The sequence below is a fragment of the Protopterus annectens genome, chromosome 11.part0 (genome assembly GCF_019279795.1).
Source record: "Protopterus annectens isolate FY-2018-M chromosome 11.part0, PAN1.0, whole genome shotgun sequence".
Classification (NCBI taxonomy): domain Eukaryota; kingdom Metazoa; phylum Chordata; order Ceratodontiformes; family Protopteridae; genus Protopterus; species Protopterus annectens.
In genome coordinates this window covers 1,522,129,675-1,522,142,576 of record NC_056745.1, presented here as the reverse complement: position 1 = coordinate 1,522,142,576, position 12,902 = coordinate 1,522,129,675, and the positions used below count along the sequence as shown (strand labels likewise).

The 12,902-nt window shown below is 45.4% G+C and overlaps 1 protein-coding gene across 1 annotated transcript in view; it reads left to right on the top strand.

Moving 5' to 3' along the window:
- Positions 1 to 12,902, top strand: part of LOC122815102 (protection of telomeres protein 1-like) — a 1,603,082-nt gene that overhangs the window by 367,927 nt on the left and 1,222,253 nt on the right. The window lies entirely within an intron of this gene.

Genomic DNA, 12,902 nt, shown 5'->3' with positions numbered 1-12,902 from the left:
GCATTGGCCTTCAAAAAACTGGTCTTTTCCAGTCCCTTCCAGGCCTTCTCAGTTCAAGCCCAGGGGCAGCAGACCACCAAGACTTCAGTCTCAGGCTATGCACAGATCTAAGCAATGGAGTGCTCCCACATCCAAAACAGGGATCAGTAAGTCACCATCCTATGATAAAATTGCACAATGACTTAAACTCCTCCGAGCCTTGCCCAAGTACTTGCACCTGTAGGAGGGAAACTTGCCCTGCATGCAAAAAACTGGGAATGCATTTCCCAAGACAGATGGGTCTTAAACATTGTTTCCCAGGGATACAAATTCCAGTTCCACTCAATCCCAACCCTAAGCGGATGGCCAGACCTTGCCCCAAACCAGTGGGAAGAGGCCCAAAACAAGTACTTTCTCTTCTCAGTATCAAGGCTATTCAACCTGTCCCAGCAGAACAAAGGAGACAAGGCTTTTATTCCAGACTGTTTCTGGTCCCCAGGAAAGAAAAAACTCCTGGCTTCCTATCCTGGATCTGTCTATTCTCAACACCTTTTTGGTGGTTCCAAAATTCAGAATGGCAACTCTCCAACAGTTACTTACTATGCTTGCCAAGGACTCCTGGTTAGCAACCCTAGACTTAAAAGAAGCTTATCTGCATATCCCCATAAGGGAATCTTGCAGGAAATACCTACGCTTCAGAGCAGGCTCCATGCACTATCAGTTCTCTGCACTTCCCTTTGGCTTATCTACTGCACCCAGGGTATTCACAAAGTGCCTAGCTCCAGCCATTGCATATTGCAGGTAGAGAAGATTTCAAATTTTACCCATACGTGGATGATTGCCTGATTCAGGGGGACAGTCAGGAATTGCTGCTTCAGCACCTGGCATTTGTAAAGAGACTTCTAACTTCACTGGGGTACACCATCAACGAAAGGAAATCACAGCTGGTCCCCAGCCAACAGAATATATTTCTTGGAGCAAGCTTGAACTCAACTTCCCAGATGGCATTCCTCACTCCAGAGAAACAAATTTATTTGACAAACTACTTCAATCTACTGGCCACCAAAACCCAGCTATCTGCAAGAAAAATAGTGCAAGCCCTAGGGTTCATGGCCTCTTGCATTCTACTAATTCCATATGCAAGACTGCATATGAGGAAACTTCAATGGTACCTAAAAAGTCTCTGGTGTCAACATTCTCAGGACCTGGAAACAATGATTCCTAGCATTCCTTGCCTAAGGACAGAGTTTCTTTGGTGGGCAGAGGCCTGCAACTACAACAAGAGACTCCCTTTCACTCTACCCCCTGCCACCCAAACCTTAACAACAGACGCATTAAACTATGCATGGGGGGCTCACATGGCAGGGCAGTGCATTCAGGGCAAATGGAACCCAAAGCAAATGCACCTGCATATCAATCAAAAATAAATGTTAGCTGTACAGAATGCTCTGACAGCTTTCAAAGGCCTTATTCTTCCAGGACTATTGGTAAAGACAGACAGCACCACAGTTATGTGGTACATAAACAAGCAGGGGGGAACCCATTCCTACCCACTCTGCAGACTAGCCATGGCTCTGTGGAACACAGTCTTGACCAACCAAGTGCACCTACAAACTCAATTCCTGCCAGGCAAACTAAATTCACTTGCAAATGACTTAAGCAGAAATCTCATGGACCTACACGAGTGGAAACTGGAACCCAAAATATTCAAGTTTTTGAAGAACAGGTGGGGGGACACCAGAGGTGGACCTTTTTGCTTCCCCTCAAAACTATCACTTGAGCAAATATTGCACAAGAACTCCCCACAACCAACCTTGGAAAGTGGATGCCTTGTCCTTCACCTGGGAAAGCCTCTCAGTCTATGCCTTTCCCCCTCTGCCCCTCCTCTCGAAGGTTCTACTAAAAATCAAACAGGACAAACCAAGGACAATCCTGATTGCACCAGACTGGCCATGCCAGCACTGGTACCCTCTTTTGCGTAGTCTGACAGTGCTACAACAGTGGCACCTGCCTCAGACTCCTTCCCTGCTGTCCCAGATTCTGCACCCTCAGCTACAGACTCTGAACCTTGCAGCCTGGCTAATCCCCTGAACTCATCACCGGCAACCCTCGGTAAGAAGGTGCTGGATGTCATTCTTGAGGCAAGGAGGCCTAGTACTAGGAAATCATATTTAGAAAAGTGGAAAAGATACTGTTCCTGTAGCCAGTCTCATGGGATGGACACAGCTGTGCCCAGTTTACCTCATATTCTAGATTACTTAACAGAAATGCTCCACAAAGGCCTATACTTTTCTTCAATTAAGATTCATGCCTCTGCCATCTCAGCTCATTATAATACTGAGCCACCCCTCTTCTCTCACCCTCTGGTAAAGCAGTTCCTGAGAGGAGCCAAAATTTTAAGACCCCCCAGGAGAGCTCCCTCTCCAGCCTGGGACCTTAACTTTGTATTGGAAAAGCTCACGCTTCCGCCCTTTGAACCTGCTGCTACAATAGAGTTGAAATTCCTCTCATGGAAAACAGCTTTACTTCTAGCCATCACTTCAGCAAGAAGAGTGTCTGAACTGCAGGCCCTCATGGCCGTGGAACCCGTCATTACCTTCCATGTGGACAGGGTTCCCTTCATTACCTTCCATGCGGACAGGGTTCCCTTCATTACCTTCCATGCGGACAGGGTTCCCTTCATTACCTTCCATGCGGACAGGGTTTCCTTCATTACCTTCCATGTGGACAGGGTTTCCCTCAGGACTATCCCATCTTTTCTGCCCACAGTGGTGTCTAGTGTGGCTTTAAACCAGTCCATTCATTTGCCAACTTTTTTCCCTAATTCTCAGAATATAGGGGAAAGGATCCTGGATTCCCTGGATGTGCACAGGCAGCTTAGATTCTATATGGACAGGACTAAGCCTCTCAGAAAATCTGACCAGCTGCTAGTCAGCTTTGCTGCAAGGCCATTTCAAAGCAAACCATTTCTAAATGGGTAGCACACTGCATCCATTTTTGTTACAAGCACCGTGGGAAACCTACCCCCACAGGGGATAAGAACTCATTCCACTAGGGCTACATCTACCTCTACAGCATTTCTCAGGGGAGTCCCTACCAGGGCCATCCTGGAAGCTTCAACCTGGAGCTCTGTACACACTTTCACCAAGCACTACCACTTGCCTGTCTTTTCTAAATCCGGATCTGGATTTGCCACAGCAGTTTTACAGGGTCTGATTGCCAGCCCTAATGCTTCTTAACTACCTCCACCCTTCCTTAGCATTGGGAATCAACCCAAATGTGATGACTGCAACAGTGAAACATGAAGAACATAGTACAGTTGTGTACACTTACCATAAATGTAGATGTTCGAGTGTATTCACCGTTGCAGTCCTGGTTACCCTCCCTCCAGCCTCCTGACTTCTCTTTGCTTCTATCTATCCTGTTTTGGTTTGGCATATCTTATACCATGTGTATTTGCTTTTTGCTGGGGCGTTCCATACCATATAATTGCTTCCTATTTTGGGGGGCACCTGACATCTGGGGCAAGAAAAACTGATGTAATGGCGTCTGCTGCATGTTTTATACCCCTGATGACCTGACCTCATGGATGAGCGACAGCATCCGACGCAGAAATCCCAAGACTCTGGTATTCAGGCCGGCTGAGGGCTGTCTGCAGGCAAATAACCCAAATTTGATGACTGCAACAGTGAATACACTCTAACATCTACATTTTTGGTAAGTGTACACAACTGTACTTTCTGCCGAAATCTCACTTTGCCGAAGTATTAGTTGTTTGAGTTACTTTACAGAGTAGTAGTTAAGCTGGTAAAGAAGTAACTATGCATTAGTCTTGTAGGGATGTATTTTGTATGTTAAAGTTGTTAATAGTGCTGCTTGCTGTTAATGCAGATCTCAGTACAGTGACTACTGGAGATGTATCCTGTCCGTCACTATAGTGCAATATCAGAGTTGGTGTATATTATTTGCAGGGCGGTGTGGGGCATGCCCCCCCCCCTTCAAAAATGTTACAGAATGTGTATTTCTCCATTTGTTTTTATTTAGATTTGTTTTCGGTAGTGTGTAGTTTGGTTAAGTCAGTTTCCGACAAAGTGAGATTTCAGCAGAATGGAGTTGGTATTTTAATGTTCGATAAAGTGTAATTTCAATCATTCAAATAGGACCCTTGTATATGTATATGTGTATATATATATATATATATATATATGTATATGTATATATATATATATATATGTATATATATATGTGTATGTATATATATATATATATATATATATATATATATATATATATATATATCTATATATATATATATCTATATATATATATATATATATATACATACATATATATATATACATACATATATATATATATACATACATATATATATACATACATATGTATAGTTATATATAGATAGATATATAAAGATAGATATGTGTTTATATAGATATGTATATACATACACACACACACACACACACACACACACACACACACACACACACACACACACACTAGCCGGGGAGAAAATTGATTGACAACCACTGCTGCTTTGGTAGGGGTGGCCTGCATTTCTCTCCTGATGGATTCTGTATATTGGCCAAGACTTTCTCTTCTCCCATAGTGGCTCTTTTTTAGGCAAGTCATTTTCCTCAAATTGCCTGTAAAGCCAGTCAAAATCAAAACTGTAAGGTGGCACTGCTCAATGCTAGAAGCCTTAACAGAAATTTGCACTGCTTGTAGGCATTCCTGACCCTGGAAAATATAGATCTATATGTAATTACTGAGTCATTGTTTCAGAATAGTGAAAGCACCCCTGCTGTACAGGGATTATAATGCCTGTCACTCTTTCATACCCAAAGCTGAACTGAAAGGTGTAGCTGGAAGGGGTGTTGGTGCTGCTAAGAAACCATTTTACATGCAGACTGGTAAAGCAGGACAATGACCTTGACCTTCTCAGAGTCATTCTCATAATAAGCAAAACCTGGTATCACATTGATCTGATGTCATCCTAGTCACCATTCATCATATCAGGGTATTCGATCCGACATCGGATCCGAGCTGGCATACTTTAGACAACAGTTTAACTCAAGCTCCTCCCCTCCCATAATGCTCTGCTGTCCTCTAACTCCTCAGATCTTGGTTGCCACTTTTGCTAGTCAGATGCAGTTTGCTCAGCTGCTCGTGGTTTTGTAAGTAGGTGTGATTTATTTTGGGTATTCTTTCTGTCTCTTCAGGCTCTTAATCTTCTTAAATGAGTGTCCTTTTGGTTAACCTCTGATTCTTCGATACATTTCCGCTCCTGTTTTGGTTCCATTTTCTGTTTGGCATCCTTTTTTGTCTCTGTCAGGGCTATCTGTTCAGGTTTTCTTCACTGTAGTTTTTTTTTGTTTTTGTTTTTACTGTTTTTTGCTAGTTAATTAACTTATGTTCGGATGGATTTTAGGGCTTATTAGACCTCGGATTTGTGATTTGGTTGGTCCATTGGGTTTTGTTTGCATTTGGCATTCTCCATGTTGGAGAAACCCTTGGGTTATAAAAAGTGCTCCAAATGTGGTTGGAAGATGCCTGTGCCTCTATTGCCTTGGCAGCAACCATCTGGAGGTTGAATGTGGCATTTGCGCCATGTTCAACCCCAGAGCCTTGGTTGACCACCGAAACAAGATTTTATTGAAAAGCATTGTCAAGGGGGGGCCTTTTGGTCAAAGAAACCTTGACCAAATCTGTCTCCTGTGGACATAAGAAAAGGGATCCCTCCTCCTCTGTTTCCTTGGAGGAGGTTCCTTCTAAACAATCCAGGCTGTCGGATCCCAGGTCCCCGGATTCGGCTCCAGCCAGTGTGGGGTTGGATGCAAGAGATAACCCCCAGATCCAGGGCCTCCGGTTCCAGGTCTTCGGATCTGAAGGTCTTGCCCTCGACTCGCGGATCCAAGGCTCCTACCTCGAGGCCTTTGGATCCAAATAAGGATACGCATGCTATGTATCCAACCTCCACAGATCCGAGGGTTTCGAGACCTATCCCATTGGATCCTTTACTGTTTTTGGGCCCGAGCCGGATGGATCCAAGAACCTTGCAAGATCCCATTACCATGGAGGAATTTCCAACAGAGCCCTCCGGTGGGTAACAGTTGTTAAGCCTTCCATGCAGGCCCCGTTCTTCATAGCACAGAAGGAGATCTTCGGGTTCTCCGCACGGTTCTCCAGTGAGGTCCTTCATCTCATCTCTTCCCGGTCTTCCGGGAGTATTCTCTCTCTAGACCTGGAGAAGATGATGCGGTCCTTCTTAAAGGCTCACATTGAGTTGGGGCTGTTGGCTTCCCCAGCCCACAGACCCAGATAACCATTTCCCTCTCCCCAATTACTTTCTCCTCATCTGACCTTACATGGATTGGATTTTCAAGGACCAGTGAGCAGTGTGGAGGGGGTTAGGGTATGAGGCTCCCCTTTTGTTCCTCCCCATCATGATCTATGACCAGTTCTGTTCCCATTCCCCTGGGACAGGCAGGCCCTTTGGTTTGGCTTGGTGAACTACAGTCTGTGGGGGCGGGTTCCAGTCTGGGGTTATTGGACCGTTCTCTGCCCCTCGGTGCTTCGGCATTTGATATCTCTGGTCCAGTGCCATCCGTAGGGTTGGGGGGGTCTGGCAGGGTCAGCCTTCTTTTCTGTTGTGGTGTTATCAGTGGGAGAGGGGGACGGGGCCTCATCCAGTCCCTCCACATTCCGTGCAGTGGAAAGATCACTCTCTGTAGTCAGTTGCCTTCCTCACTCGCTGTCTCCCATCCCATCCCCAGAATTTTAGTGGACCCACTCATCTTGCTCCTGGTCAGCCCGTCTGGTCTAGCCTCCAGGGAGCATGCTTCTTATAGGGGACCCTTCTCCTTCTTCTGAGTCTTCCCCCCAGCCCCTTGTGGAGGAAGTTCCTTGGAAGAGGACATGTAAGAGGAGGTATCTGGACTCCCCCATGGAGTCCCTTTCCGAGGGCACTGATCCCGATGAAAGGGACGGATACCCAAGGTCACCGCCCAACGATGTCTCCTTTGGAGACATACTAGAGTTGTAAGGATAAATCCAGTTGGAAGGTTCAGGTAAACAAGTAGAATAAGTCACAGTCCATAGAGTTCATTAAAATCCAGGTTTAATGACAAAACAGAATAAAAACTGCAGGAGTAAGCGCTTTCGCGTTGTATCCATGTGATTTGTTAATTGCTGACACTTGTTATGTATTTAAATGATTTGCTCTTTGCTGCATTTTATGTCTGATGAAGCGTTGGATACAACGCGAAAGCGCTTACTCCTGCAGTTTTTATTCTGTTTTGTCATTAAACCTGGATTTTAATGAACTCTATGGACTGTGACTTATTCTACTTGTTTACCTGAACCTTCCAACTGGATTTATCCTTACAGCGCATGTTGCACACCTCTAAGATTTTTTTGTGTTCATGATTTGTTCTTAACAGAGGGTGCTTTACCTGGCAATATATTGGTTTTTAATTCTACATACTAGAGTTACTTAAAATTGGGGACGGCTGGCCTGCCCAGCCCCTGTCCTCAGAGGAATCCATGTTTCTGGAGGCTTTCGATATGGGACCATCTAACTTTTGGGTGTTCCCCCCCCTGTTGACCCTTTAATTAATCTTGTTGCCAACAGAGCTTGGAAGGAGCCAAATACTGTGGACCCAGTGCCCAAAAGAGCTGGCAAGTTTTAAAGCCCCCCCTTCAGATAAAACCTACTGGTCCAAGGTGGTTCTGGTTGATGCTATTGTGGTGGCTGCCACCACCAAGAAAGATCTGGCAGAACAGAGTTCATATGTCCACCCTCCCAGTCGTGATTCGAGAGTTATGGACAGGTTTGGAAAGTGGGTGTTTGTATCGGCTTTGTTCAGCCTGTGAGCCTTGAATTATTTAGCACATTTCACCCATCTCCAATGGGACTTGATTAAGGAACTACGGAATCCATGTCTGAGGAGGAAGGCCACTTTTACTTCTATAGCCAACTCGTCAATGAGGTTAATCTCCAGTGTTTCAGAAGGTTCTTCACGGGCGCCCGGTACAGGCATTATACCTGAATGCATTTATGTGGGTTTGTGGAGGCCTTCAAAATGTCTTTCACCAATGTCCCCTTTGATGGACCCAGTGTTAAGGAGATTTTAACCCGCAGTGAACAGGGAGGGAAGGTACTGTCATCTGCCGGGATCAAATTTTCTTCCCTCAAAGGTCTTTTTCTAAGACTCAAAGGGGGAATAAGAAAATATGGTTCTGCAAGGCGCAGTCTTCTTTTCAGGAAGTTCACAACAATTCCTCTCACAGGGGGACGGGGAGAGGTTTCAATGGCAGACCTCACCCTAGAGGCAGAGGAGGCTGCAAAATCAAGGTTACAGGGAGCCTTTTTCTGAGAAACCTTTCCAACATACCCGAGGCGTTGCCTGACTTTCCCACCCTGGAGGCAGTTGGGAGTGCTTGGCTTTGCACCCTTCAGCCTGGGCAAATATCACAAATGATCAGTGGGTGCTAACAGTTATATCCAGGGGCTAATGCATTCCCTTTTCAGAAACCCCACCAAAGAACAGAACTCTCCCAGACACGCCGCCCAGTCTGAGAGAGTTAGCCCGGCTGGAGGTCTTCAACCTCCTTCAGAAAAGAGCCGTCCAATAGGTCCCCAGAGGACAGAGAGGGTCCGGAATTTACTCCCGCTTCTTTTTATTACCCAAGAAAATGGAGGACCTGCTTCCTATTTTTGACCTCAGCTTTCTAAACCTATTTGTCAAGAAGTCAAAGTTTCGGATGGTCACTGTGCAGTCCGTTATGCCCTTTTTGCACAGCAATGACTGGATGTGCTCGGTGGATCTCCAGGATGCGTACTACCATAGCAAGCTAGACTGGCAGTCCAGGAGAGTTCTCCGCTTTCGCTTGGGAGCTGATCATTTTCATTTCAGAGCCGTGCCCTTTGACCTCACCACAGCCCCCTGGGTGTTCACCAAATGCATGGCAGTAGTGGCAGCTCATCTCAGGCTGCAGGGACTCCAGGTGTTTCCCTACCTAGACAGTTGGCTCCCCAGAGCCCCCACAAAGCATCAACTGCTGGAGAACATACTCTTCCTGCTTCATCTCTTCGATCAGTTGGCCAAACCTTTCTTGATCCTATCTCAACAAATGGAATTCACAGGCACTCAGTTGGATACCACTTCTGAGATTGCAGCTCTTCCTCCCTGACACGTGCTTCTTATTCGCTTTCATGTTCAGGTTCTCGTAGAGCAAACTCACCCTCCAGTGTCTCACATTCTGAGGGCTCTAGGTTCCATGGCAGTGGCCATTTATCTAGTCCCACTTGCAAGGTACTGCATGAGAGTACTGCAGTGGACTCTAGCGATCCAGTGGTCCGCTGTGTCTCACCCCATTCCTCTCACTACAGTTTAGCGGAAACTCCTCTTTTGGTGGATGCATTCTCTCGACCTCTTAGCAGGCAGGTCTTTTTCCCCCCAGTTCCCACTGCCACGGTCACCACGGACACCCCCTTCTTAGGGTGGAGGGGGCATTTTCAGGGAAAGGCTATCCAACGGACATGTTCCCATTCGGAGACCAAACTGCACATAAACATTCTGGAGATGAGAGCAGTCCTCCTATTGTTGCAAGCCTTTCAGGATTGGCTCCCTTTGGGCACGATAGCAGTTCACATGGACAACATGACTGTTATGTGGTACATAAAAAAGCAAGGGGGCACACATTCTTATCTGGTCTGTCACGAGGCCATGAGGGTTTGGGAATGGACGATGTCCTCAGGGCGCTTTGTCATTACAATGCACATTCCCGGAGCATCCAGTGTGCTGGTGGGCAAACTGAGCAGGGCTATACTGACCCCTCACAAGTGGTCCCTGAATCCTGTAGTGGCGAAGCAGATTTTCCGTTGGTGGGGTCAGCCGAGCTTGCAATCTGTTTGCATCCCCTTTCAATTACAAATGCAGCAGTTACTTGATTCTCCTCCAGAGGGGGAGTCCCCCAGGGAGATACTGATTCACGCTTTGCCTCTGCATCTCCTTTATGCATTTCCTCTGTTACTCTCAATTCCCAGAGTTCTTCAGAAAGCCAGATGCCTCAGGACATGATTGATCCTCGTTGCCCCCTTCTGGCCTTGGCAGGTGGATTCTCCCTCTTACAGTCTCATCTGAAGCACCCGCCTTGGGTACTTGATCCGATTCCTGATCTAATCGCCCATCTGTTGCTTCTACCGCTTCCAAATCTGCAGACCCTCCATCTGACAGTGTGGTTTGTCCACTTCAGAGATTTTGGCTAAGTCCAGACTAGCCTTACCAGTGAAGGACATTATCCTTGCTTCCCAGAAGTCTTATACGAAGAAAGTTTGCAGGAATAAGTGGAGGAGATTCTCAATCTGGGTAAAAGAGAAGAATCTCAACCCCTTTTTGGCTCCCATTTATGAGATTCTCCTTTTCTTGGCCTCTCTTTTTAAGGAGGGAGCCAGTTTCTCTATGATAAAAGTTCATTTGGCAGCAATTTCCAATTTTCATATCAACAACGATCCTACCTTTTCGTCTCGGCTCTGCAAAGCTTTATTGAAAGGTGTGCTTTTGTTACACCCCCCCCCCCATCAAAGACCCTTCTCTCCCATGGGATCATTCTTTGGTGCTGCAATCTTTAACTAAGCCCCCCTTCAACCTTGCTGCATCTTGATATCTTAATTTTTTATCCTTTTAAAACTGCCCTGTTAGTGGCCATTACTTCAGCTAAAAGAGCATCAGAGTTGCAAGCTCTGCCTCCGTATTTAATATTTCATAAAGACAGAGTGGCTTTGAAACCCAATCCCCTCTTTTATGCCCAAGGTTGTTTCAGAGGTCAATCTAAACCAATCAATCCAACTGCCGGTGTTCTTCCCTAACTATACCAATAAGGGAGAGTACATTTTAAATGCATTAGATTTTTATCGTCCGCTTCCTTTCTACCTGTATAGCACTAAATCCTTTCAACTTTCAGACCAGTTATTTGTGACCTTCTCGCCTAACAAATGGCCAAGTGGTGTCAAAGATTACTGTTTCCCGTTGAATTTCTCAGTGCATTTCTTTCATTTACTCCTCTCGCGGTTCTCCCTTGCCTGGACCAGTTAGGGCTCATTCCACCAGAGCGGTGGCCACCTCAGCTGCATTCGTAGCCTGCCAATCTCTGGATGACATTTGTGCAACAGCAATTTGGTCTTCACCTCATACTTTTATCTGCCATTGCAGACATGATCTGATTTCTAGAGGAAGAGCTTTATGTGGCTCCATGGTTCTTCAGCATGTCCTTCCTTGAGGCCACCCAGGGTTTTGGGTAGCTGGGGACTCTGACCCTGACCTGATGAATGGTGACTAGAATAACATCAGATAAATAGTTATGTACTCACCATAACTTGGTATCTGTGTTATCCATAGTCACCATTCATCACGGTCCCACCCTCCAGCCCCCTTCCTGAAGGATTAGCAGGATGTTGGTGGACCTTTGTTAGTGGCAAGCGTTTCTCTGTCTTTCTTCTTTCTGCAGTGCAAACTCGATCTGAGGGGTTAGAGGGCAGCAGATTATTATGGGAGGGGAGGAGCATGAGCTAAGCTGCTGTCTAATGTATGCCGGCTCGGATCTGATGTTGGATCCAAGACCCTGACGTGACGAATTGTGAGTATGGGTAACACAGATACCAAGTTATGGTGAGTACATAAGTATTATGTTATTGCCAAATACTGTACCCCTCCACGACCTGGCAAAAACCATAGGGCATATCTAAACAAATTGACATTCTTCACTATGGAAACTAACACTATCTTCCTGGGTCACTTCAATTATCCCCTCATTAAATGGGGAACCTTTTTCACCGCAAGCAATTATGCAGAAAGATTTCCGGACTTCATTACTGTCAACTCCTTTGACCAACAAGTCCAAACTCCAAGAAGGGCTCAAAAATATTGCACCTGGCTCTCACCATTACAGCATCTGTATACTCAGCACTTATAGTTATCAAATCACTGGTCAAATCTGACCATTGTGCAGTGACAACTTTGCTTAAGTGCAAGGCCCAAGTTACCTCATAACTCTTTCTCCTTCAGTCTACTCTAAGGCAACTCTTCTCCAACTAACTGATGATCTGATGAAATTAAAACACCCTCCTTATCCTAATAATCATGCGTCACATGCAGCCTTATTCATGTGTATTTTCTATGCCCACTTCAAGGTTTGCATTGTGGCCTCAGTCCCCTTAAGGCATAAATACAGTGTCAAATTTAAGATCAAACCCATTCAGTGGAATCCCAGTATTAACAAACTATACAGTAAGAGGAAGAAACTCTGCCTGTAAAAACAAAATTAGCACTCCTTTACCTAAAGAAGAATTCCAAAACCATCAGCAATGAACTTGCAAACAAAATCAAGTCCTCCAAAAGCAAGTTATTGGTGGTGTACCCCAAGGATCTCTACTGGGACCACTCCTATTTGGTACCTACTTCTCTAACATTTGACATCAGGGGCAACACTAAGGGCTTGTAGCTGATTATTGCAAGCATTTACTGTTCTAAACACCCCAACTGACCATCATACTGTCCAGGAGGGCATAATATGCATTCCCAAGTAGTACTTAGATCATGACCGCAAATTAAATGCAAAGAAATACAGTATTGTGTCCTTGTGAAACAATGGGCACCCTTGCTCCTATTAAATAAGCAACCCCCCCCCCCCCCCAAAAAAAGGGCTGGCTATATCATTTGGGACTTGGCCACTTTCATTAACAATGAACTATCTTTTGACCACCACTTTACCACTGTTTGGAAATCCTTTTTTATAGCTAGATTGATCACCAGGAATAAATTTTTTAGATCCATGGAAGCCATCATCACCCATTGCTCCTCCCTTGTCAAGCCAGTTATAGAGTATAATGTCCCCTTTGG